We start from the raw sequence: 27,579 nt of genomic DNA on the forward strand, positions 1-27,579 counted from the left end.
AGAAAACGAGCTGTTAAACTATCTGAAATATGATGTCAATGTGGTTTTCCACAAAACGTATTTGTAGGTGTTTTATATCTACATGAACACAGAAGTACAAAATGATTCTAAAACTGTGGAAATGGTCACCTCTGGATGTCACAGTCATAGTGCATGTTCACACTGTTCTTCATTTTTTTCAAGTTTTCCGAAAGGAATAATGAATCATTTTGATAATCAGAAATAATAAGCAGATCTCCTGTATGCTCGTTTTTCTTTAAACCAGAAGTGTGGAGTCAGTATTTCTGTTCCTTTTTTTTTTTTTTTTTTGGTAGTACTGGGGATTAAACCCTTGCTGGGATTTCCACCACACCCAGTTTATCTTCTTTTTAAAAACGCAGCCATGTTTATACGACCTTCTTACTTGTTATTTTGAGACAAAGCCTTGCCAAGTTGCCTAGACGGGTCTCCAACTTGCAATCCTTCTGCCTGAGCCTCCGGCAGCCGAAGTGCCCCCCCCCCCACTGTGCTTCTTTTTATATTACAAGACCAATAGGATGATTTAGAAGAGAAAAAAAAGAAATAGCACACAGGTGAGTGGCCACCATCTCCACTGTCATTCCCTGGGACACAGGACCCCCCCCCCCACTCCACCCAGGGGCAACGCAGTCCCTGCCAGAGCCCCCGCTGCCTCTGCGGATGGTGACAGGTGGATCCTAAAACTCACCCAGCAGTGAAACAGACCCAGGGAAGCCGACCCACATTTGGAAGGAGGAGGAGGCTGGAGGACACACACCACCTGGTCACCCTCCGCAGGTGCTCCGGACGGTGTGGTGCTGGCGCAAGGTCAGGCAGGGATCCGGAGAGGAACTGAGAGTCCAGAAATAAACGCACACATCACGGCCCATCGGTTCCTGCCTAGAGCACCCAAATAATACAACGGGGAAAGAACCCTTTTTCAACAAATGGGCAACCGGAAATCCATAGACAAAAGAACCGAATCAGACCCGACCCCATGGGCAAAAACCATTCAAAACGGAGCAAAGAAACTTTGTTTCTCTAAACTCCTAAAGAAAACATAGGCAGCCTGGCATGGTGGTGCACACCTGCAATCCCTGCTGCTAGGGAGGCTGAGGCAGGAGGACTGCAAGGCCAAAGTCCGCCTGAGCAACACAGCAAGGCCCATCTCAGAATAAAAAAATAAAAAGGGCTGGGTGTGTGGCTCAGTGGTGGAGCTCCCCTGGGTCCCATCCCCAGTACTCCCCCCCAAAAAAATCTCTCTCTCTCTCTCTCTCTCTCTCATACACACACACACACACGCACGCGCGCACACACACACACACACACACACACAGAGAAAAAAGAAAAAAGGGCATAAATCTCATGACCTCGAGACCACGTCTCATGACCACATGTCCCTTCCACGTGGCATCAGAAGCACAGGCAAATGAAGGACAGATAAACCTGACTTTATAAAGATTAAAGGCTTTTAGAACACTCTCAGGAAGATGAAAAGACAACCCCGGGGGTGGGATACCTGCAGACCTGACACTAATGAGGGGCCAGGACCTAGAAGCTAGAAGAACACTTAAATAGAAAGACAGGTGACCCGAAGAGGACACGGGCAAAGGGTGTGGGTGACGGCTCTCCGGGGAAGACCCACAGGTGGTCAAAAGCACCTGAAAAGATGCCCTATCACCAGTCGTGGGGCAACGCCCACCAACGGCAAGGAGAGACCACGCAGCCCGCTGTGGGAGCCACGGCAGGACCAGGCAGAGGGGAAGGGGACGAGGAGAAAACGGCCCTCCCACGGTGCTGACGTGAACACGGGACGGAGCGGCCAGTTTGGAAAGCAGTCAGGTGGTTCCTCAAAAATTAAAAATAGAGTCACACTGCTAGGTAAATCCAGGTGAACTGAAAACATACGTCCACACAAAAACAGGTGCACAGCAACATCGATTACAGTAGCCACAAAAGGGAAGTGACACACATACCCCTCAGCCTAGGAACGGATGAACAATGGAATATTGCTCAGCCATAACAAAGGAGGGAGCGCTGTTCGCCTGCAGGTGCGTGAGCCTCACATGGTATCAGAAGGGAGAGAAGCCAGACAAGAGTGCTCATGCTGTGGGTTCCATTTGTAAGAAATGCCCAGAAGTGACAGATCCACAGACAGAAAACACTCTCGGTGCCAGGGGCTGAGAGAGGGGGCCTAACTGTGAACGTGGAGCCCGTGCTGGGCTGATGAAAACGTCCTGCACTGGACGTGGCGTGGCTGCGTGGCTTCAAGAGGGTGCTCACTGCCAGGCACCACACACGAGGTGACTTGCATGACCTCAGAAGTTCCACAGAAAGCTTCGGGGCCTCCCCTGGCCTGGAGATGGGGAACTGTGGTCCCCAGGGCAGGTGGGGGGAGGAGGCAGCACCTATGTGCTGGGGCTGCTCCACAGGGCACCACCCGACGGCGGGAGGGTGAGAGGCCAGCACGGGCCGCTGGGCAGAGGTGGGGGCTGAAGGGAGCCCAGAGCCGGAGAAGGCCAGGGGACTGGCACAGGAGATGAGCCAGGGAGGAAGGGCTACCCAACCGCCCGCGGCTGTGCTGCTGCAGAAGTGGGTGCCGTGGAGCAGAAGCCTCTGCTGTCTCCATGATGAGCCTGTCTCCCCTCCTCCTGCAGGAACGGAAATGACCTCGTGTTGCCAATAACTGAACATTAAATGCAATCCCTGCGTATGTTTGCTTCCTTGAAATTCGCAAGTAGTAAATAAATAAATTCCTTTTTGTGGTTAAAAGTTTCCCAAACGCTGCCATGTGCAGATTCAGCTTGGACAGCCTGTTCCACGCATCCCCGGCAGGTCCTTGCGCTCAGCGGCCCGGCGACACTGCGTCCAGACCTCGTTAACGTGCTCACACAGCGACGGGCATCTTCGCGCACGGCTCTCGAACCATTTCAGGCCTCTGTGTAAGTGGTCGCCATCTTTGGGTTCGACCAAGCACAGACTGAAAGTATCCAGTAAAAAACCGTGTCTGTGTGAACACTCACTCTTCCCCTGCTCAGAGAGCCCTGAACAACACGGCAGTTACATGGATCAGGCACTATCTAGAGGTGTGTGGCTTTCGTGCAAATGCTGCGCTGATCGTATAAGGGACCTGAAAACCCTGGATTTGGTATCGTTGGGGGTCCTGGAACCAATCCCCTGTGGGACCAGGGGCCACTATAATAGTCCAGGCAATTTAAAAAGAACAACTGGACTCATTAATGGGAATCAATTACCCCTCTCCACAGCAGTTAAGTCCATTCAAGCAAGAGTGGAGGGGGCCGGCCCCTTCCAGGAGGGGGGCTCACCCAAGCACAGAGGGAGGGGAGTTCCAACACAAGAGACCGGACCCCAAGCAGCTGGAGAAGCAGCAAGTGGGGGCGGGTGGGGTATGGCCTGGGGAGGCTTCGCCTCAGGGGCTGGCCTGGGGCGTGGGGGAGGAGGAGCCCGCAGGGCATGGTCCTGACCCACAGAAGGGATAACAAGCTGTGGCTCCTCTAAACAACACAATATCCTTAGAAAGGAAGGAAACTGTCTCTGTAGGGCACCAGTTAAAAAGAGTCCATAGTGTAAGGAAGGCCAGGGAGAGGGCAAGGGGAGGGAAGGGGAGGGAAGGGGAGGGAAGGGGAAGCGCTGGGGTCCATGCTGCTGAACGTGTCAAGGGAACCCCACTATTGCATAGAGCTGAAATGCACTAATAAAAACATTGTTTTAAGAAAGAAAGGCCAGGCACAGTCATGCAGGCCTGCAATCCCGCAGCTCGGGAGGCTGAGGCAGGAGGAGGGCAAGGTCAAGGCCAGCCTCAGCAACTTAGCAAGGCCCTGAGCCACTCAGTGAGACCCTGTCTCTAAATAAAATATAAAAAAGGGCTGGGGAGTGGCTCAGTGGCTGAGCACCCCTAGGCTGCACAAAATAAAATAGGGAGGAGATTCTGATGCAGGCAAATGGATGAGCTTGAGGACACTGTGCTAGTGAGACAAGCCAGTCACAAAGGGACAAGCATAGAGCAGTTCCAGCTCAGAGGGTCCCCAGAGCAGGGGAGGGGTGGCCAGGGACATGGGGAAGGGGAGCTGGAGAGCTGGTGTCTGGTGGGACGTGGTTTGGATTTGGGAGGAGAGACGTGCTGGAGGTGGGCCCTGGTGACGTTTGTACAACGTTGTGGACGTACCCACGCCAACGGCCAGGTGCTTGAAAGGGGCTAAGGGGGCGGTCAGTTTGCATTATGCATATTTTATTAAACGATTTAAATGGGGCATGGCTTTAAAGCTGGTTCCTCCACCCCACGCACATCCTCTCACCAGGAGCACCTCCCTGGCCAGACGCTGGCCAGCCTGGGGACCCCCGTGAAGGCCGCGCTGGCCGGCAGGTGGGGCCAGCTGGAAGCTTGCTCATGCCATCAGGTCTACTCCAAGGACAATGGAGAGTTTGTGGAACAGCTTGAGAAACGTGGAGAGGGATGAGGGAGGCAGGCCAGCTCACTGACTTGGTGACACAGTGTCCCCTGTGCAATTCCCGATTCCACCTGGGGTGGGGAAGCGCTGCACCACACCTGGGCCACTGCCCCTGGAGGAGAAGAGTCTGTCCTCCACGTTGTCCCCGTTCCCGGCCTGCTGTGAGTGTCACAGGGAAATAATCAACTTGCTACTGACATGCAAGGCCACGGAGACCCCGGGGAGCCCCCAATCCAAGTTGCTCCTCAGCCCTCCAGCCAGGCTCGGGAGTTTCGCACAGTGGGTTCCGTCTCCTGGTTTGCTGAGCCCACGGAAGCCGGCCACAGAGGACCCAGCACGCCCAGTGCCCCGTGGCCTACCTGGACTGCAACACCCCATTGTGCGGCCGAGCTCTGGCCAACTCAGAGATTTCTGGAATTTCTGCCAGGGCCGGGGCCTGTCCATGCACCAGCTGGCTGCAAGGCTTTCTGGGAACCTCCCATGTGGCCTACTTAACAGGCCGATCTGAGCCAACCAGGTGTTCTTTAAGCCCTTGTGAAGAGTCCTTGATCAGTCAGACAAAACGGGCTCTTAAAGAATGAGACCCAGGGTGACTGGAACCTTCTCTGGAGGCCCAGCCACTGGGTTCAAAGCGCCAGTGATGACTGGGTGGGGGATGGGACACCCACAAAAGGCCACCCAGAAGTGTGGAAGACGTCGGGCCCCCACACCCCCCACCTGTCACTGGAAGCCTGTGACTGTCCCCGGAGCCCTGGGTATAGACAGAATTCCCAGCAACATCTGCGTCTCTGGATTCCTGTGTCCCCGGGTCCCGCCGGGAGATGGCTCCTCCAGCTCAGCAAGGCAGCAGCCTGGGCAGCAGCCGCCCAGTCCTGAGGCCGGGCCAGCCTGCACCCCATCCCCAGGCACCAGAGCAGGCCAAGGTGAGAGGGACCAGCACAGAGGCTGGCTGGCGATGGCCAGTTCTGCTCTGTCCTGAGAGGCCGACTGGCCCCCACACGGTCAGCCTGCGATCTGGACCTGACTCCACTCCACACGAAGCCGAGAGCAAGGACAGAACAATGACCGACACCTGCAGTGCGTCGTGTCTTCCAGGTCCCCGCAGCCGGCACACGCCCGCTCTGCAGATGGGGACTCGGCCAGGCAGGTCCAGCTGCAGGGTCCTTGGGCTGCGCGGCCTCCCTGGCAGTGGGGTCCTCTCCTGGTCTCCAGGCATCTGGGCCTCTGGCAGTTCCCACGCAAGGCCTTCTGGTGCTGGCACTGGACGAGGAGCCAAAGGACACACGGAAGAGCTCAGAAGAGACACAACCCAGGAGGGATGGGCCCAGGCAGCGGGTGGGATGGCTGAAACATGAGGGCCATGCTGGTGGCCCCGGGGGCACCCAGGGTCTCCCTGACAGAGGTGAGCCCCGAGGACCCCAGAAGGGAGAGCTCCCAGGATTCCAGGGCAAGCTGAGGTCCCCAAGGCCCTGACCCCGCGTCCCTCTAACCGAGCCCAGGCCCCCAGGTGCCATCCCTGGGGGTTGAGTCCCCAGGCCTCCCCCGACTGCCTTTCTGTTGGCTCCTCCCGGGAAGCAGCACAGGGTGGAGGCTGCAGGTCCTCCCCCCACGCCGGAGACCCTGGGGAGCCAGCAGGAACAGGAGGGCACCGTGTCTGCACTGGCCTCACTACTCTGTGACGGGGACAAAGTCTGGGGTCCCCTTGGCAGGAGAGGGGAGGGATAAAACCCCTCACTCAGCCCAAGCCTGCTGCTGCCCAGAGCCGTTCAATGTTGGAACACCCGAACACGCCCTGGGTCATCTGGCTTCCTCCCGACAAGAAAAGCCGGGTCTGGGGTCCCCTGCTTCACGGCCCTTTGCCCACCAGGTGAGGGGACCTGAAGATACACAGAGCCCTGCCCAATCCTGGAGGGCGGTGCCCAGAGCCCACTGTGTGCATCCCGATGGCTGGACAGTGGGTGGACGGGAGGGGACTGGCATGGAGCAGGCCTTCACCCTCATTGGGAAGGAGGCTTCTCAACCCACCCGAGCTCTCTCCCAGCACCTCTGCCACCCAGCACCTCTGCCACCCAGCACCTCTGCCACCCACTGATGTGTCCTGTCCCCAAGCCAGGATGCGGTCTTGCATTCACTGCAACCCTGCCCCACAAGGGCCTGGCATGGAGGGCGATGGGCACAAGAGTCGACCTCTGGGCAGGGCTGAGGGTGGCCAGGCTCTGACCTCAAGGCCCCACAGGCTCGGCAGGTCCTACGACACACGTGTACTCTCCGTTCCAAACAGAACCACAGGACCTCCACCAGGGCTCACATGCACATACCATGTACACACAGAGACACACACTCGCCCAGTCAGCAGTGCCCTGCCCCATTCCTCTGACCATGGAGGTCGTGAGGCCCTCGCTCTGGGGTCTGCTTGCAGAGCCCAGCCAGCCGTGCCCGGGACGACCATCAATGCTGCTTCCAGAAGGGCAGGTCACCCAGAGCCTTCTGCCATCAGGTGGGACACTTAAGCGTTTGGAGACCTTGGCGCAGGCAAGTCCCTTGGGAACCAGGCTCCAGGTGGCTGTCAGTGGAGGTGGAATGTGCCACTCTCCATCCTGGAACCTGAGGCAGGGAGTGAGGGTGTCGGCCCTGGCCCACAGCAACCCGGCTCTTCAGCAGGGGACTTGTAGGCCACAGGGCCCACAAGAGACCAACGGGGACAGGTCAGCCAGAGCCCAGCTGCAGGGAGTGGCAGGGCAGCGTCCCAGTTCCAGCTGTGAACTTGATGCCCTGGGGCGCACTGGGTCCGTTATGAAAGGTGTGGACCCTGCGGGGAGCTCAGGCCAGCCCCAGGGTCACCACCCACACGACGGGGAACACACAGCCAGGCTGGATGGCTTGCTGCCCTTTGCCAGCCACAGGGAGGGAACAAGGTGGCCGAGGGACTAGCAAGAATCCAGAGGTGGAAGGATAGAGGCGCCCGTGTTTCAGGGGCTGTTTCCTATTCAAACAGAGTGACCTCACCAATTTCTTGGGGAAAATGAAGAATTTCACACAACAAATCCAACCGCTTCCGTGGGCTACCTTGTCCCGGCGTGGCAGGCAAGTGTGGCCGTGGGGCAGGACACGGCCTCACGGGCAGCAGGCACCATTTGTTGTGCTGTTCCCCTTAAGGCGCTCACAAATGTGCCCTGAGGCCGAGGGACCCGGTACACCTAATAAATAAAGCAGGGTAATTAAGAGCCCTGCGGTCTGGAGACCACCCCCGTAGCTCGGGCACCAGGGAGGGAGAACACATCTCTCCAAACTCAAGAAGCATGAAAGGCAGAGGGCAGGCGGCTTCCGGACTCCACAGAGTCTCACCTGGGAAGCAAAGAGCCTCGGCGTTCATGGGCTCCGCGCACACACCTCGGGCACTTGAAGTCCCACCAGGAAGTTCTGTGCAACCTAGAAAAACTGAAGAGTGATCCAAGCTCTGGCTGGAGCCAGTCCTGAGCAGGCAGGGCCCGGCTGGGGCTGAGCCCAGGCTCCCCAGGGGCGCCATCCCACGGCCCTCCAGAGTGGAGCTGTGACGCCAGGACCAACCCACGGGCCGAGGACAGGCCAGGCTGAGGAGGGCAGGAAAGAGGGAGGGTGCCAGGGATGAGCCGGGTGTGGTGCTCCTGCACCATCTCTGCAGCCCCCAGGCTCAATGGCTCTCCAAATACTGTCTCAGGATAGAGGGACGCTCCAGGTCCCTCCACAGTCCAGGTGATTACGAGCCACCCACAGGAGGCACCAGCCATGTGTGGTACCCCCAAACCGTCCGGAACAGGCATCGGCCTGAGAGAAAGTGGCCGTGCCATCTGCTGGGCCCTGAATCCCTCGGAAACAGGGAAGGACCCTGGCCTCCTCCTCACAGCCCCCAGGAAGCAAGGCGGCACCTGGGAGCCAGCAGAGGCAGAGGCTAGAGAATAGCCCAGTAGCAGGGTGCAGACCCCCAGAGCGTCTCTGCTGACCGGGGCTGGGCCACGGTGGGCTCCATGTGCATCTGGGTCGTGGGTTCTGTTGTCCATTTGGGAGCTTATGGGGCCCCATATGGGCCGAGGTCCTGGGCGATTCCCAGACGAGTCTGCTATGGCCCAACACAGGGAAACTTGAGGTTTGTGGCGGGCACCTGGCTCCCCGCCAGCCCACGAGCCACGCTTCCAGACCCAGGAAAGCCGCTCACCACGCTGTGCCACTGAGAGTGGCCTCCTGGTGGCTCCCACAGCTCCACAGAAATGCAATGATCACCCCCCCAACCTGGTGGTTACGACTTTTCTGTGACGTTCCCCTAGGCGATTTAAAAATGGAGTGAATACTAATAATAATCTGACTAAATTTAGGTCTCCCCTCAGGCATCTGATTAAATTTCATGAGCCCTTTATCAGGCATTCAGCCCCAACTCCCCTTCCCTCTGTGCTCCAAAGCGAGGACCTGGTGACCGTCATGCAGGGCCAGTGAGTTCCTCCAGCCGGGCGGGACTTACCCTCCCAACGAGACCAGGCAGTAGGAAGAGGGTCACGGGGGAACGGGCGCTGGGCGTCTGGGATGCTCTGTTGCAGGTCAGGTGACCAAGGCTGCCCAGAAGAAGGGCATGTGGTCATCAACCTGCGGGCTCTCTCTTTGGAGGGCCTCTGGCCCAGTCTATTCCTTTCCTAAACACTGAAGCGCAGGGAGGAAGGACCAGCGAGGAGCTCAGCAGGGGGAGAAAAGGGGACTAGAAGCCAAGAAACTTCTGGATTCTGAGCCTCAGGGTGTTGCAACAGCCCATGAAGCTTCACCCTGCCTTTTAGCCAGTCCTGGTGGGTCCACCCAAACCATCTCCAGGGGCCCCAGTGACAGACACTGGGGCCTGACCGGCTCCAGGCCTCTCAGAGTGACACCCTGGGCCTGCTGGAGTCTGCACCCTGCCCAGGGATGTCATTCCCCGGTGGCAGGAAGGGGACCCGTGAGGGAGTTGACTTCAGTGACCTACGGCCGACCTGGAGCTCCTGTGGGCTGGGGTCGTGATGAGACCGGACCCATGGTGGCCCTAAAGCAGCTGTCGGTCACTCCCTGCTCCTCTCCACCCCACCACTTGCACCCTTGGACAGCGCCAGGCTGCTCGTCTCCTGGACGTTCACCTCCACCCAGCTCGACAGGGCCAGCAGCCCCCTGCCCCCGTGTCGCAGGAGGGACGAAGAAGGAACCTGGCTTGGGCCTCAATTTTTCTGTGCTCCTTACATCCTGCTCTCCCCCAGTCCCGGGGGGCCTGCCTGGCGCGGCTCAGAGCACCGAAGACCAACCAGGAACGGACCCTGCTCAACAGAATGTGTCCACGGCCAGGCTGGAGGTCTCCAGAAGGCTCCCTCCTGAGGGCCTGGCCGCTCCCTGCCCTCCCGGCCCTGGGAGGGGCAGGCCTGGAACAGCTCCCACTTGGGCTCATATGGCCTCGCCCTCAGGCCTCCCGTCCTCAGGCCTCCCGGGGTAGAGGGATGGAGACACCAGATTAAAGTAGTTCCCCCGCGGCACCAGGTCCAGGTGTCCCAGGTGAGAATTAATGCCCTCTCTCCTGGGTGCAGAGATCCCCAGAGACATCAAGTGACCAGGCACAGGACTACGAGGACATGCAAAGGAGAGTGATCATTACCCGTCCCTGCCGCGCAACGCCCTTCCCAAAGGGCCCTGCGCCCTGCCACCCCAGCCAAGGACATTCACACCTCCACTGTCCCCACGCTCTTCTCCAGGAGCGAGCTCAGGGTCACGCCTGCAGACACTAGTGAGTCCTTCCAGGGCCAGTCTCCGCCTGAACCCTCCTGCCCCTCCAGGGCAGCCCTAGGCAGCAGCAGCGGGCTGTGGCGGGGGATCCTGTGGAGCACACACACGTGCACAATGCTAAAGCGAACAGACGGCAGTCTTGGGTAGCTCTCCCGGGCTGTCTCACAGTTCTTCTGGCTCACTGCGTCCCTTCCAGGGATGCTTCAGGTTCCCAACAGCATGTGTTTAAATGTTCCCTAGAGACAAAGACCTGAGGTGTGTCTCCATTTTTTTTAAAGCAAATATCGTTGCATTGAACTTCTTTGTGAGATGATGTGTGCACACACACCGACCCTGTGTGCACACACAGGTACACGTCACACATTCGAGTATGCTCATGTGCACACAATCGTCCGTAACCTTTGTGCAGGCACAACAAGCCTGTGCGTGTCGGGTGTCTGTGCCTGTGCACGGGTGCCAGACCTCGGTGCACCTCTGCGCTTGTCTCACCCAATGCTCAAACCTCAAAAGCAGCAACATTGACAACTGGTCAGGGGCTAAGAGCACCCCATCCTGGCTTCTGCTTCTGAACCTTCTGTGGACAAGCAGGGAACACAGCTGTGACTCTCGGGGCCCAGAGGAAACCAGGAAGTAGCTGACTATCCGTGCAAGGGTACGGTCCTCACCTGCAGGCCACTGTGCAGGCAGATGAATGGCAGGGGGCAAGTTCAGACAGAACAGGAGCTGGGGACTGCAGCACAGGACCCACACCTTCCTGGGGGAGCATAAGCTGTCCACCCCCTGCAGAATGACAGCACATGGCCGAAGCTGAGCGCAGCGTGGGGTTCAGGTGCAGCCCCTCAGAGGGACTCAAGTCCCTTGTGCCAAGGAGGTGTATAAGAAGTGTCACGCAGCAGCATTCACAGAACCCCCCCCCCAGAGACACCTGCAGGTTCCTCAACAGGGATGTGGGGAAACCGGGGAACTGTGTGGCCTAGAACATTCCATGGCCATGGAAATAAACAGGCAAACAGGACTCAGGCACGGCAGGCTGAGCCGCGGGGGATGGCAGACCCTGCCACGTTTCCAACCTCCCAGATCAGTCAAAACTAAACAAGACCTTAGGAAGAGCACACTCGTGGGACACCCGTTACCAGGGGAGCAGACGACAGCAGGACACCCCAGGAACTGGTTCCTCCCAGAGCTGGGGACAGGAATGGGCACAAACATGGGCAGCCAGGGTTCTGGTTCAGCGCAGCGGGGGTTCGGGTCCTCTTCACCCCATGTTGCTGTTGCATGCTACATTGTTTCCTTTGCAAGTATCAGATGTAACAGAATGTTTTAAAATGTTGAACCAAGAAACCAAATTTTATACATAGCCTGTCTACACCTCTGTCAAATAACTTAGGCATCAGAAACAAAAAATAAAATAAATAAAAATAAACACCGGCTGAAGGAAAAACACTGAAGTACCAACCGTGGCGTGTGGGTGGCGGCGTGAGGCAGGTCTCAGCCTCTGTCTGTTCCTTTTCTCAGCTAGCAGCCCTGGTGTCTGCCTTGGTCCTCGGGCCGTCTGCCCTGGGTCACGCCCTGCACTCACCCTGGGGTGACCCGTCTTGCTCCTGGCCTGGATTACATGGGCAAAGACCCTACTTCACATAAGCTCAGAGGCTGAGCAGACGTGGACTTTGAGAGGGACACTACCCTGCCCTCAAAGACGTGAAGCAGTATTCAATGAGTCCCTCTGAGAAGCTGGACACCTCGTCCCTGGCCAGGCAGGTCACTCATGGAGCATCTCCAGCCTGGCCCCAGTGTGCCTGGTCCTCACTCTGAAGAGGTGACAGCTCCTAGAGACACAGGTCAGTTGCCCTTGTGCCACGAGTGGGCGCCTTCCCTTACCCTGCTAGGGAATGCCCACCTCTCTGAGATCCTGGGTCAAAGGCGAGGGGCAGGAGGCAGGCAGGCCTGGCTCCTCTGGTCCCATGGAAGCCATTTCTCATTGATCTCCATTTGCTTTTCAAACATGCATTTCCCGTTGTCAACTGTGCTAAACGCTATTTAGTAGCTAATTAACTTCCATGTGAAGACCTCTCTAATTGCACCCTCTCCCCCTCCCCACCCGGGTCCTTGGGGGCCGCCAAGCTGTCCTAGGGCATCTGTTCTGCCGGCTCCTACCTTGCAGAAGCAACTTCAAGCCCAACAACAACTGCCAATCAAGGCTGCAGAGGTCAAGGGGGACCAAATTAGGTGCCCTCCGCTACTGCCAAACTTGCTTGGCGAAGCTTAATTTAAATAAGAAAGCAAAATAGGTTATGAAAAGTAATTTTTCCCAAGGAAACTCGTCACCAGGGGGCAGACGGGGCAGCGTCCGCTGCTCTTCAGAATGGCTGATTTCTGCTTTGAAGTGTCCTGACTGGCCGTTTCTATTTTGATTGCGCTGGTGTCTATCTGCATTCGTCACACGGAGGGATAATCAGAAAACAGGAGGCTTTGATTAACAGTGGCATAAATCACCGTGATTCCAATTACCGCAAGGTCCCTGCGCGTGGGAGGAGGAGGCAGCAAAGGTGGCTGCCAGTCCACACCCCTCAGGGCTACCGGCCACACTGGGCTTCACCCCTCAGTCTCAGGTTTTATATTTCTACCACAGTTGGGCACAAGGTCTGGGTGGCAAGCCAGCATGCACAAATGCCTGCAGCCCAGACTGGCTGGACTCTGTCTTAGGCCACCATAAACTGGAACACCGTAGTTCCAGGTCAAGGCTCAGGAGGTGCCACCCCGTGGCTCTGTGGCTCTGCAGCTCTGCGGTGGTCACAGCCAGAGAGCACCTGACTGCTGAGGAACTGCACCACGCCCTCAGCCCCAGGGCCTCCACCAGAGAAGATAGGCCACCTCATGCTGGAACCAGAGGTGCAGGTGGCCGCTCCTGCCATCGAAGAGGGAGTGGCAAGGGGCAGCAGGTGCCCACATTCCTGGCTTCTCACGGAAGGCCAAGGCCAGCACAGTGGACCAATGGTTACGTCAGCAAAGACCCCACTTCCAAATAAGCTCACATGCTGAGGCTGATGGAGACCAGCCTGGCGGCTGGGATGTCCCCTCCCTGGAAGGCCGCAGCCAGCCTCAGTGCAATGACCCCACCTGTATGGTCAGCAGGAGGGCTAAAGCTGCCCAGCACAGGTCTTGAAGGCTGGGCGGGGCAGGGGTAGGCGTGGCCAGGGGAAGAGCTGGACCCTGAGGCCAGCTGTCCTCTCTCCCCCTAAGGTCTCTGCTGCTCTGTCTGCTGTTTTCCTTCCCAAGATGGCCTGGGAGCAAATCCACCCGGGGCACAGTTTGTTTCCACAGGGGGACCTTAAACCTGAGGTGGGCCTGGGCACCTCTCAGAGGGTCAAATCCAGAATGGCCCTGGGGCAGTGCCCACCCAGTGGCACTGCCCAAGGCAGAATCGCCTCCAGCAGGCCCAGGAAGCAGGATTCTCTCTCCTGCTGTGACCCTAAACCCACTCACAGGAGGTCGCTGCTTCAGAACACCTTGGGCCTGTGAGGGGTGGAAAAACAAGCACTTCTTCAAGGACGGTTAGTGTAAACTGAGGTTTGCTTATGCAGGAACTTCCCGGAGTCTTGTATGTGGCAAAGGCTGAGACAGAACCCAGCACCCTGCACCGTGCTGCCCTGGAGCCAGCCACCTTGCTCTCCTGAGCCACGGCAGGGGTTGCAGCCCATCTGCCCAAGGTCAAAGTCAAGGCCAGGCCCACAGGTCACACTGCAGAGCGTGTCCCCTGGGGGAAGGTGGCAGGAGCCTAAGAGATGCCTCATCACAAAACAGTCCAAACCGGGATTGCCCAAGGTCTCACACACACACACACACACACACACACACACACACACACAGCAGCCTGGTATCCCTGTCAATCGGTTCCTGTGCTCTGTACCTAATGGTTCTGCCAACACACATCACAACCAAACAAATCAATCACAATGAAAAGGGGGAAATTACGTTTAGGGGGAAAAAATGCTTTTCTAGAAGGCTCTATGCAAGAAGTATTGGCCCATCAGTCTGTAGTCAACAACTCCGAAGCAAAAGATAGCAGTCTCCTGCTTGTCTTGTAAGTTAAGCCATGCAAAATCAGAGTCTGGTTCTGCTAAGGAAGGTGACGTGTACCCCTGCCAGTCCTCGCCGCTGAGGCCTCGGGAAGTGGCCTCTTTCATGCTGATTTGCACATTCCCAGCCCACACCTGCCAGTTGAACCCAGGCCCTTCCTACAGACCCAGCACCCTCAGGCCCTCGCCAAGGAAAAGCCTTTCAATCAGTGAAAAAGTTTTCCAAAAGGAGTTTCTTAAATTGACAGAAAAAGAACATGGAGCCAGGTACAGTGGGCACACCTGTAATCCAGGCTCGGGAGGCTGAAGCAAGAGGATTCGAGTTCAAAGCCAGCCTCGGCAACCTAGCAAGACCTTGTCTCTAAATAAAATATTTTAAAAAGGGCTGGGATGTGGCTCAGTGGTTAAGCACCCCTGGGGTCAATCCCTGGTACCAAAAAACAGAAAGAAAGGAAGGAACGTGGAGGGTGAGCAGGGGCACTCTCCACTGTTCGTGACTCCAGAGTGAATCAGTGAACATCCCTGCAGGAACCGTGAGGCGCAGTGACAGACAGGCTCCAGACAGCCTAGCAGCACCCTGATGTGGGCCACCTGAGACCCTCCGCTTAGTTCACCCTTGCTCAGAGACCTTCACAGAAGGGTCTCATGAGCTCACACGGGAACCAATTTTGCACATTGAAGAACTGGAGCTGGGATGGGGCTGGGGCTGAGTGGTGGTGCGCTTGCCTAGCGTGCGTGAGGCTCTGGGTTCAGCACCACATACACATATAAATAAATAAAGTAAAGGTCCATTAACAACTAATTAAAAAAGAAGAACTGGAGCTTTGCTGGGAGCAGTGGCCCACACCCGTAATCCTAGCAGCTCAGGGGGCTGAGGCAGGAGGATCATGAGTTCCAAGCCAGCCTCAGCAAAAACAAGGTCACTAAGCAATTCAGTGAGTCCCTGTATCTAAATAAAGTACAAAATAGGGATGGGGTGTGGCTCAGTGGTCAAGTGACCCCGAGTTCAATCTCTGGTACCCACCCCCAAAAATAAAAAGAACTGGAGCTATATCCCCAAAGCTGGAGCCCCTCCCATTCTGCCCAGGGGGTGGGTTTCTGTGCTGGTGAGTGTGCCAAAGCCCCCTCCCGTCACTCCCAGGTTCAATGGGGTGGCCAGGCTTTGCAGTTGGCATGCCCTTCTGTCCCCAACAGTGTGGCCACTCTGTGCCCTGTTTGAGTGACAGACCCCAAAAGAACACTGGTTATTTCCTGGATAGAAAGACCTGACATTTTGCCCACCATGGAGGAAGTCTTTATAAATCGAGCTGTCTTTGCTTTTCTCACTGTCCGGCATATCCACCTTTGGATACCGTGAACAGGCTGCTGGGACATGCTGGCCCAGCGCCCTCCAAACACAAAGATCGCAGCTCTGGATTAACAGCCTAGACCCCTGGACTTTGGAAACATGCTGAACAGGGCAAACATATCTGGTGTCCTTTCAGAAGGCAGGGATGCCCTCGGGTGCAGTTGGGTATGGGCCCCGGGACTGCCAGCCCCACCAGCAGCCTCCCCATGTGGCCATCTGGCAAGGCCAGTTACAGGACAGGCCACTATAATTGCCCAGATCTACAGACCTTGGCCTCTCCGGCAGCCCAGTTCACGTGCCCTGGGATCTCACCCTCCCTTTGCTGCATGCAAACATCTGTCCCTGAGTCTGATGACTCTAGGGACCTTGTAGGAGCTGGCTCAGAGGCCAAGACACTGGACCTTCACTTCAACACGTGAACCAGTCCTGCTGCCACGAGGAGAGGGGCACGGACACACCTCGCCAGACTCACCAGAGAACGAGTGAGAACCACGACTGAGGGAGGCGGTGGGGAGGGAGGCCCACGGTGGTCCTGGGGCCACCCACCCAGCCCCTCCCTGACACTCCCTTCTGGCTCCCAAAGCATCAGCCAGGGGTCCTGCCCTCTGGAGGTGGCTGGAGGCTGGGAGGTCAGCTCTCGGGAGCGGGCCCAGGCCCAGGGTTGTCTCCCCCAGTGCAGGCCTCAGTTCAGCATCCACACCCAGAAACGGGCTCGTGTTTCCAAATTCCCAGGAGACGTTGGGAGAGTCTATTTTTCTAAGCTCATGAAAACACTGGGAAAGTATCATCCCTGAGCTGACCTGAGAAGGCTCTGGAAGCTTCATCCCGGGCTCTCCAGCCCTTCATGTGGGGTCTCTGGGAAGGACCAGCTTCGGAGCCCTCCAACTCGGACGGATTGCGGCAGCTTTTCCCTCCCGGCCCGCAAGGCCAGCAGCTCAGACGCTTCCACCCGGCTGGTTCTGCCCACGGCCAGCAGCATGATTTCCCAACCCTGGAAGTTCATGACCAACTGTCGGGCAGAGACACTTCCAAGAGCTCCAAGGACTTAATGGGGAGGAGCGGGTTCCAGGAAGCTGGGAAGACGAACGCCAAGTGGCCCTGCACGCTGGCCAGCCCCTCCGGCTTTACTGTGGCGAGGGGCCAATAAAGGTGCACGTGACAGGAACCTACTGCCTTGACCGTCCTGGAGCCAGCAGGGACGGTGACATCCACACTGTGGTGCAACCACTGCCACGGTCCACTTCTGCGACCTTCCATCTTGCAAAACTGAACTCTGCACCCAGTGACGGCTCTCACCCCTCCTGGCCCCGGCAGCCTCCACGCCAAGCGTCTGTCTCTGAGTCCGAGACTCCAGGGATCTCACGAGCAGGGCCGTACAGGGTCTGTCCCCTGGTGACCTGATTTCATGTAACACAGTGTCCTCAGGGCTCTGCATGTTACCTTGTGTCAGGACTGCCTTCCTTCCATGCCGGCTAACATGCCACGCGCCCGCACCCCGGGCCTCCAGGGCCCAGAGCTCCCCGACAGCTCGCCCACTGAGCCACACCCCCAGCCCAGGGCTCGTTCCACGTCGCTGTGTCCGCGAGCCTGCCCCGAGAGGCACGTGGGGCTTCGCCTTTGGCTCCTGTGGACAACCTGCTATGGCGGTGTGTGAACCTGAGTCCCTTTTTCCTAACATTTCTATATGGACCATGAGTCATCTCTGTAACAATAATTTATTTATTTATTTTTTAAGCAGGAGGTTCATGGAGTAACTTCCAGACGAGGCCACCTTCGAGCTCTGATGGCCTCCCCTGCAGGTCTGTGTGTCCACACAGGCTGTCCAGCTGCCCACCCGACCCAGGCGAAACATCAGCCTCTACTTTGGGGCCAGAGGCCAAGTCTGTCTAGGACCTGTCTGGTCTCTGGGGAGGCTGCGTGGCTGGAGACAGGGTGAGGGTGTGGTCACTGTGGATCCTCCACCCACCAGACACCCGGAGAGGCGAGGGAAGGTCAGGGGGGCGTGAAAGGCGCTGGAGCACTGGGGTGTGGGTGCATGGCCCAGTAGCCATGCGGTCCAGCAGGCCCCGCGAGGGCTAGGTGGGTGGGAGCGCCTGCCCTGGCCGACAGCCCACAGCCAGCCCAGCCCTGGTAACAGCTTCCAGGCCCTTGCCAGCTAGGGTCCACGTCGTTCAGAGTTGACCAACCCAGCCCCAGGGAGGGAGCGGGCAGGGAGGGGCAGGGGAACGGAGGGGCAGGACAAGTTGGGGGTGTTGGGGAGGAAAGGGACAGAGGAGGCAGTGGCAGGGGACAGCCCCTGCTGACCTGGGAGAAGCCTGCCATCTGCTGGGCACCACAGGTCCCTCCTGGGCTGCAGTGCCACCTTCACCCGGGGTTTCCTGGGGACGCCGTCTGCCATCTTCCCCCACGTAGGGAGCACGTGGGGCCATGGTGCCCCAACCCATCTGGAGCAGGAAGAAAGGGCCCCTCTGCCCCCGGACCTCGGTGATCTGTGTTCACATCCGTCCCTAGTGGTGGCCGCCGCCTGGCATGCTGGGGTCTGCGGCCCCCACCACAGCACACAATGGATCCTTTCTCCCCAGGAGGCTGGTGAACACGGTGACCTCGCTGGTGTGCCCGTTGGCTCTGACCCTGCAGCCACTGCTGTTCTTGGCAGCTGGTGGTCCAGCAGCTCAGGAAACTGTCACCTTCCACTACCACAGGGAGGCTCGGGGAGAAGCAGGACATACATTTCACACTGGCATCACCTGGAAGGCATGCCAAGGGCCACCTTTCCACGCCTCCCAAAAGGGGCTACTGTGACCCAAATCAAACAGAGGCCCCTGGAACCATGAGAGCATGCAGCACAGAGGGGCGGCGGCACGCTGTCACTCGACACCCACCCGGCAGCCCGCCAGCCTTGGAGAGAGACAGAGCTACCAAAAATAATCCTCCTGTGTTTAAATATTTACAGAAGCGAGACAGATCCCGGGGCCTCGAGGCCCCGCCTGCCTGACCTCACCCACAGCCCTGGAGGGCCACACTTCCCAGGCACCCTTCTGTGGGGTCCCCGTCTTGCTCCCTCCTTGACACGGCCGCCGCCTCCGGTGACTCACAAAGCAGCGGCAGCCCTCTCCTCCTCCAGGACGTCTCCACTTCCAAGTCCCCTCTCTCCTGCCCCCCCCTGCTCCTCCCCCCAGGAACCTGCTGGCTCCAGAGCCCCCAGCACAGCCTCCCCCGGAGGACCTGCAGCCCACTCTGGAGACCACTGAACAAAATGGGTGGAAGTGCCATTTGCTCTTTAGCCCCCAGGGCGGCCCTCAACCCGCTCATGGGGGACCGTGGGGGCCAAGGTCATCACAAGAGTCTGTCACAAGCCCCAGTGAGGTGCCAAGCCCACACTGTCCTCGGGACTTGTGCTCAGAAGCCCCTCAGGGCAGTGTCCTGGGGAGGGTCAGAGGCTGGCCCCACCATGTACTGGGGAAACTGAGGTCATGAGGGCATGTCCTGCTGGGCACAGGGCCAGGAGAGCTGGGATGTGGTGCAGCACCAGGGGCGGTCAGGGCCTGAGCCAAGACGCCTACTTCCACGCCCACAGTGCTCAAGGGTGGTGGCCTGGGTATGGGTTAGTGCCACCCCGTTGCTGTGGGCTGTCAAGAGAACTGCACTTCCACACTCCCCAGAGACAGGGAGGTGCAGGAGAGGGGATGTCGGGCAGCCTGGCTGTGGGGACCTGGGCTGCGGCTGATGGAGGCCCTCTCTGTTGACTATGCTGGGAGGACACAAGCCAGGAGCCAGACAATCCTGCCACAAGACACAAGGTCCCTCCCTGACTTTAGGGAGTTTCATCAGGTGTTCGTTACATTGCAACAGCCAGGCACGTCCCCAAGGGCATGGCGCCAGCTCCCAGGTACCCTGGGGACCCTGCCACATCACTGCTTCTGGGAGCCTGTGACCTCACACTCAGAGCTCTCAGAAGTGCCCCTGGGCCCCCCAGCCGAGCGGGAACTCTGCCAGAGCTGAGACGTAAGGCCTGGGGGCCCCTGGGCGCCTGGCTTCCTGCTCCCAAGGGCGGCCCTCTGCACTCAGAGCAGCTCAGTCCCCAGGCAGAGCCCACAAGCCCCGTGACACCATGACACCAATCGGCCAGGGTTGCGTCAGGGAGCCCCAGCAAGGCGGTGGAGATGTGTGAGCTGCAGTGGCACAGGCTGACAAGCCCAGCCCTGGAAAGCCCTCCTACCACAGAGGCACAGGCCCTGGGGACACTGCCTCCTGGCCAGGGACATGAACCTCCCTCTCCTTGGCTCAGGAGAGCGGGGGAACTGGTTTCCTCCTGTCCTGGAAGAGTTAGTAGAAAAGGGTCGGCTTTGGAAGACCCACCGGTCCCTGTGGGCAGCCTACAAGAGGATCTCAAGGCGAAGCCGAGGGGCAGAGGCTCCACAGGACGTCGCTTTAGAACCTGCCTCTGGACTCCAGTCAGGCCCGGGGAGCATCAGAGCTGCAGGGTGCCCTAGCAGGGGCAATGGGCCCTCTCCAGACTCCTAGAAGCCACCCAGCCATCAAGGATAAAGGACGAGGGGAATCCTGAGAGAGCTGGCCCACAGCAGGGCTGGGCAGGACCCTTCCTGTGCAGACCCTGCTGGCCACGGCAGTCCCCAGCCCCTCATGACAGCAGGCCTAAAGGAGCCAGCCGCTCTGGAGGTGCGTTCCAGGCACCAGTACACACGGCACAGTGTCCAACACCCCCCGGGATATTGATTATATGACATCGACGGCATATTGACATGATACTCTTTTGGGTACTCAGGGTAGTTGTTACAATTAATTGTATCTACTTCTTTAAAAAAAATGTAGCGAACAAGACCCACACAAATATTCCCAGCTGACCTTGGACAGAGGCATAATAGTGACCATATCCAGAAAACGGAGGCCGAGGCTGCCTCGAACTCCACACCTCACACCCAAATTAACTCGGATTGGGCCTCAGACCTGACTGTAAAGCTTCCAGGAAGATACTAGAACGTCTTCAGGACCTAGGGCCAGGCCAGAAGTCACCAGACTTGACGGCAACAGCAGGATTCATAAAAGAACAACAGAAAAGGATGACTTGGACTCCACAAACCAAAGTGTTGTGCTCTGAGAAAGCTCCCGTGAGAGGATGAGAAGCTGGCTGAGGACTGGGGAGATATCTGCAAACCACATATTCATCATAAACCAAATATATTTAATATATTCCAGAATATATTAAAATTCAGCCGCAAAAAGAAAGCAAAACCAATTAGAACAGGAGCGTCACCTGCCATCAGGGAAACTCAAGTTTAAACTGCAACAAGGTGTCACCACACACCTATCAGAACAGCCACAATGGGAGCCAGGGGGTCAACGAGTCTGAGTTGAGCCCTGTCTGGGCAACTGAGACCCCCATCTCAAAAAAAAAAAAAAGGAAGTGACAACATCAAATTCTGGTGAGGGCGCAGAAAACTGACCAGGTCACTCACGAATCGCTGGGGGGTGGGGGGGGACAGTAACAGGGCATGGCCACCGTGGAAAACGGTTCAGCAACTTCTTTTAAAAGTAAACACACACCTGGTCACTGGCAATTGCATTCCTGAGAATTTATCCCAGAGAAATGGAAACTTCGGTTCAGACAACAACCTGCACGTGAATGTTAGCTTATTCCTCACAGCCCCAGACAGAAACAAGCATGGACGTCGGTCAGCAGGTGAGTGGCCTCCCACAGGACACCTGCACAGGGGAGCCCACTTGGTGAGGAAAGGCAGCAAAGTCTCCTGTATGTCGCACACCGGAGGGGGCCAAGGAGCGTGCCAGCCCAGCCTCAGGCAGCATGTTCCACGTTGTGGAATCCTTACAGAGGCGGAAAGGAGAGCCTGGTCATCGGGGTCAGGGATGGAGACCAGTAGTGAGGCGACTACACAGGAGTGGCCTAGGGAGCCTGCGCCTTGCGTTTCAATGCTGGGGGGTACCAGGCTACATGTGCCTGCGACCCGCGGGCTGCACCAGCTGGGAGCACCCCCAGCTTGGAGCATGTCTGATGCTTCCCTGGGGGAACGGGAGGCCAGGGGCCGGGGATCTCCCCATACTTTCTTTATTTTTCAGCTTTCTGTGAAAACAGTTACCTCAAAATAAACATTTTTAAGGATCATGGCTAACGGAAAACTTTAGATCACAGATTGGCTCCCACTGCATTTCCATCGGACAGTGCTGGTCTGACCCCGAGGTCAACAAACTGTGGCCAAGAGCTAAGTCCAGGCTGCTGTCTGTGCAGCCCATGAACTCACAGGCTGTTTTCAATTAATAGACTTTACTTATTTAGGGCAGTTTCAGGCTCACAGAAAAACTGAGCAGAATACAGATTCCCCATAGCCCCATCCCACGTAACCCGGGTTCACCTCTTATTAACGTCTTGTATTTGTGTGCTAGATTTTTAAAAATAATTTTCAAATATATATATATATATATATATATATATATATATATATATATATATATTAATTGCTGATGGACCTCTCTACTTAATTCATTTATTTATATGCAGTGCTGAGAATCAAACCCAGGGCCTCACACCTGCTAGGCAAGGGCTCTACCACTTAGGGGCTGGGGATGTGGCTCAAGCGGTAGCGTGCTCGCCTGGCATGCGTGCGGCCCGGGTTCAATCCTCAGCACCACATACAAACAAAGATGTTGTGTCCAATAAAAAATAAATATTAAAAAATTCTCTCTCTCTCTCTCTTTAAAAAAAGGGGGGGCTCTACCACTGAGCCCCAGCCCCAGCGCCCTGCCCCCTGCTGGATTTGCTGTAATTGATGAACCAATACTGATACATGGGTGCTCATAACTGATACAGGATACAGTGTTGATACACCGTGGGTCGTAACTAAGGTCCCCATTTATGTTAGGACTTCGCCCAGTTACGGGTCTCAGCAGGCTCTGGGTGACCATTCAGGGACTGACAGCCCTGTGGCCGCCTGTTGGCCCCTCCCTCCCCGAACTCCCGCAGTGGGTGCTCTTCCCATCTCTTCCCTGCCTCTTCCTCAATGTCCCATGTGCGTGGCCTTTTGGGACTGGCTCCCTTCACTTGGCAATGGGACCGGAAGGTTCCTCCCTGGCTCCACGGCTCCCTTCTTCCCATCCATAGGCCACATTTCCATGTCCGGATGCACCACAGTCTGCTACCACCCATCTTGACGGCTTCCGACGGGGGCATTGTGAACAAGGCTGCCGTTGGCATTTGTGCACAGGTTTCTGTGTAAAGAACACACTGGACATTTTTAAATGAAGAAGAAGGAGGGGCTGGGGATGTGGCTCAAGAGGTAGTGCGCTCGCCTGGCATGCGTGTGGCCTGCGTTCAATCCTCAGCACCACATACCAACAACGATGTTGTGTCCGCCAAAAACTAAAAAATAAATATTAAAAAAAAAGAAGAAGGAGGAGGAGGAGGAGGAAGATTTTATACACATTATACAAAGTCCACACCTCCGTGCCCGTGATGAGGTTAGATGGAACACAGCCACACCCGTTCCCACACCGTGGTGGTAGCATTTGGAATACAGGACAGGGTTGAGAAGGGGCAGGAATGGCCATTTGGTCCCCAAAGCAGAAAACACTCTCTGGCCCATCCACCAAGTCCTGGGACAGACGATCGCAACTCCCAACTCTGAAAGGCCAAGAATGAGCGGAGCCAAGCTGGACGCGGCAGGAGAGGGTTGCAAGAGCACAACCACTCTCCCTGTGCCTTTCCCCAAAGTTTCCAAAATGGGCACGTTTCACTCCGTCCGTCGCCTTCAAGGCAGGCTCCACGGCTGCTCGGCTCAGGCTCCACCTCTCTGGGGACTCAAGATCTCTTGGGTGCCAATGGGGCGGGGCCCTTGGGGTAACTGACAGGCGACGGAAAGGAGGGGCTTCACGGGGCACGGTCTAGACTTAGCTTTTTGCTTTTACTTCAGAGTTGATGTCACAGCCAGGAACTCAGTGAGCAGAGACCTTGTGGAAAGGCCTTGAACTCTGCCTCCATCTTCTCCTAAATGGGACGGTGACACCGGCTTCAGACATTAAAGCCGGTGGCCACAGCTTGTGAGGGGTGAATTACGTTTCCTGGCTGCCCCAAACTCCCAACTTTATTTGGACCAAGGGTCTCTGCAGGCGTTGTCAGGTTAGAATGAGGCTGTGCTGGAACAGGGTGGCCCAATCCAGTGGCTGGTGTCCCTGGAGGCACCGAGGGCACAGGGAGGGGCTGTGGAGTCAGAGACTGAGGCTGGGATGATGAGGCCAGGAACCAGAAGCAGCAGGAGGGACCCTGCCCAGGCCCACGGGTGCACAGCCAGCCCTGACGCAGGCTTCTGGCCTCCAGACTGTGGGGCTGGGCCCTCTGCCCCGGGGCATCTAGAGCAGGCTGTGAAGTGGATAGGGCGCCTCCTGAAAGCACGGCGCTGAGTGCTGCTGGCCAGGCCGACCCCCCAGCACCAGGTGGACCCCCCAGCACCAGGATGACCCCCCAGCACCAGGACGACCCCCCAGCACCAGGTGGACCCCCCCAGCACCAGGTGGACCCCCCACCACCAGGATGACCCCCCAGCACCAGGTGGACCCCCCAGCACCAGGACGACCCCCCAGCACCAGGATGACCCCCCACCACCAGGTGGACCCCCCACCACCAGGATGACCCCCCAGCACCAGGACGACCCCCCAGCACCAGGACGACCCCCCAACACCAGGATGACCCCCCAGCACCAGGATGACCCCCCAGCACCAGGATGACCCCTCAACACCAGGATGACCCCCCACTACCAGGCTAATCCCCCTCCCCAGCACCAGGCCAACTCCCCCCTCAGTACCTCACCTATTGCCGGACTCAACCCACCTGGTGGCCCAGTGTCACTGAGGAGGCCGAGGTGCAGGGGTCAGACGCCTGCCAAGCCCAGACCCAGAGGTCTGGGAGGAGCTGGGGCTCGCAGCTGGACACTGAAGACCTCACAGGCCTCTCCACACACCGTGGGGAGCCGCTCAGCTGCCCAAGCCACACGTGGTTCTCTGACAGCACCTCCAAGCCCCCGCCTCCTGCCAAGGACCCCACACCTTGTAGGGAGCCCCGGAGCTGAGGGGCAGCCAGGTGGAGGGCCCTGCTTGGGTCTGGGTGAGGCCCCCAGGCGACACGACTCCCACTTCCTGTGGCTTTCTCTGCGCGGGGGGACACTGTGTGGACCCCTGGCCCTTCCTGAGGAGGCTTCCTCGGGATCAGGGACCAGCTGCCCTCCTGGCAGGGGAGCAGCTGGCAGCGGCTGCGCAGCCGGGGCAGGCTGGGGGCGAGCGGGCGGCGAGGAGCCTGCCAAGTGCCACAAACACCAGACAAGATTAGTCTTCAGCGGCTCCGAGCAGATTGCAGGGTGTCGGGAGATGGCGTGTTTTAAAGAAATAAATCTCAGCTCCGGATCGCAGAAGCGCAAACAAACCCAAACAACAGATCCTCGGAGCTGCCTGGCCCCCGCCTGCCGCCTGCTGCCGGCCGGGGAAGCGCTGCGGCTCCCTGAGCAGGCGGGTGGGTGGGGCCTGGGAGCGGAGGGGGACACTGCTGGCTCCTCCGGATGATGGGCGTCCAGGTGCCTGGGTTGGCCCTGTGGAGCTGGTGTGGTCCTGACATTTGGGGGGAGCAGGAGGTACCTCTCTCAGCTGCGGTCTCTCATTGGTTCCTGGCCCCTCGACACCCAAGGGCTCTTGGGACCGCTCACCTCTCCCCTGGGGGTGGCAGCCCCCCACCTGCACTCCCTCCGTCCCACCCTGGTCCTGCCTCGACCCTGCCTGCCTGTGGCCCTCCCCACGTGCCAGCTGTGCCCCCACCCGCTTCTCCTCGTCTTCTCAGGCCTCTGTCCTCCAGGGTTGGCAGCTATCTGACCAGGACAGAGGGACAGGGAGGGTTGGAGGGCCCGGGTCTGCTGCATTCCCTCTCTAGGCAGCTCAAGGGGAAAGTGGACTCACCCTGGGCACGCCTGCCGGGGGACAACTAGGGGGGACAGCTAGGGGGGGCAGCGAGGAGGAACCAGGCTGTCCAGGAAACTGGAGGGGCTTGGAATCTGGGGCTTGGAATCTGGCAGCGTCCACCCGCTCTGCCTGGAGTGGGTCCTGAGTGACAGCACCCACCCACTCGTGTGCAGGTGACAGGTCCTGGACCACCAGGCTCACTGATTCCAGAGTCTTCCAAAGACTGGGACACCACCCCCCCCGCCCCAGCATGCCTCGCTTCTGTCCCCAGTACACGCAGGGTGCAAGAGGCTGCCGTTAATAAGCCACCACTGTGGCCGACACCTGCCGTCACTGCTCCTCTTCCCAAAGCGCTTGCGTACCATTTATCGCGAGGTCAGCAGTCCGCCAGGCTGCAGAGAAACCTGGACTTCCTCCCCTCCCCAAGGACAAAGCCACCCTGTTAAGGGGCACCAGTCACTTGTCCTTGCTGCCCCTCTTCTTCTCAGCAGACACCTGCAGGCCTGTTCTGTGCTGGGAGGGTCACAGGGCTCGCACCCAGAGTGGCACTGGCCAACAAGGAAGCCCCCAACTCGCAGGGGTGTTAAATGTAAGTTGGCCAAACACAGATACGGGAAGAACTCAGCCGCAGACGGGGTGGTGCGGACACACGGTGGGCCGCCCGTGAGCAGCGACGGGGCAGGTGCAGAGTGCCTCTCAAAGGCCGAGGGAGGTGGGATCCACAGGGGCTCACAGAGCTCTCCACCTGCAGGGAGCGGGCGCTGCAGCAGGAGGAGCCAGGCTGGGGCAGCAGGAGGCCGCTTGGGAGTCCCTGAGCCGAAACACCCAGCCTTGGACTTGCCAGCCTCAGCCTTGTGAGAAGAAAACTTCTATTATTTACAAATTCCCCAGTGTGTGGTGTTTTATTATAGCAGCAGAAATAGACTGAGACAAACTTGTGGACGATCTTGTTGCTGATCAGTAGAAAATGAACTCATTCTTTCAGGAAATACATTCTCAACAGGGGGCATGGTCACCAATAAAGGGGCAGCAATTGATCCTTGGGAGGTGAAAAATCTTATATCTTTTGTGCACAGGAAGGCCCAGCTCAGCGGGCAGGCAGATGGGCCTCCTGGCAGGACCCCAACCCCTGCTGGCTGGCCCAGGGCCCACCTGTGGCTGTGCCAGGCTCACCTGGGCCCCAAATGAGCCAGCAGAAACATCGCATCGGGAAACCACAGAAAAAGGACCAGGCCGGGTGTGGTGGCCACGCCTGTCATCCCAGCAGCTTGGGAGGCTGAGGCAGGAGGATGACAGGTCCAAAGTCAGCCTCAGCAACTTAGTGAGACCCTGTCTCAAGATAAAAAGAAAATAAAAAGGGCTGGGGACACACCTCTGGGTTCAATCCCCGGAACCAAATAAATAAATAAATAAATTTTTAAAAAAGAAAGAAAAGAAAGTCATCCTGTGACCCCAAGTCACACTTCACTGGTGCACTTTCTCAGCCACCCTGACAAAGACTGACAAGAGGCTCCCACAAGAGAGAAAACAGTCCTGTTTCCGGGGCACACAGACATTGAGGATCAGTGGGGACTGCTGGGGGATCATCAGCGCTGGGTCTCCCTGGAAGGGCCTGGGTGACTGGACCGCCTCAGGGCTTCTTCATTAGCAGACATGCCCCGGGAGTGCAGGGCCATCTGTTTTTTAAAATTGGTTCTCGTGGGCAGAGGGTGTAGCTCAGTCGTGAGCACTGGCCCAGCACGTGCGAGGACCCAGGTTCAACCCCAGGACCACAGAAAAAAAGAAAAAAAGGTTTTCATGCTAAGATTAATATTATCACAGAATGAAATGTTTGAAAATTGAGAAGAGGAAAAAAGTCTCATGATTACAGTACAAGAACTGTCTATGTCCAACCTAGTGGCCACGGCCCCAGGTGGCATTTGAGTTCACACTAATCAATATCTTGCAAAATTAA

The 27,579-nt window shown here is 57.7% G+C and overlaps 1 protein-coding gene and 1 long non-coding RNA gene across 7 annotated transcripts in view; both read right to left on the reverse strand.

Moving 5' to 3' along the window:
* TBC1D16 (TBC1 domain family member 16) overlaps window positions 1–27,579 on the reverse strand; it is a gene marked incomplete at its 3' end in the record, with an annotated part of 70,892 nt that overhangs the window by 18,031 nt on the left and 25,282 nt on the right. The window contains exon 1 of one of the 6 annotated variants that reach the window (XM_081272748.1): window positions 16,454–16,591. The exons of the other annotated variants lie outside the window; for them this stretch is intronic. Of the gene's footprint in view, window positions 1–16,453; window positions 16,592–27,579 lie in introns of those variants that run through there. 6 annotated transcript variants of the gene reach the window in all.
* On the reverse strand, window positions 7,925–12,655 carry LOC308636895. The gene is made up of 3 exons (XR_014019520.1): window positions 9,448–12,655; window positions 8,959–9,049; window positions 7,925–8,763 (listed from the first exon to the last, which is right to left on the reverse strand). It is a non-coding gene; the product is annotated as an uncharacterized lncRNA (long non-coding RNA).

This window comes from Spermophilus citellus (assembly GCF_964194105.1).
Source record: "Spermophilus citellus genome assembly, chromosome: 17".
In the NCBI taxonomy this organism is placed as follows: Eukaryota; Metazoa; Chordata; class Mammalia; order Rodentia; family Sciuridae; genus Spermophilus; species Spermophilus citellus.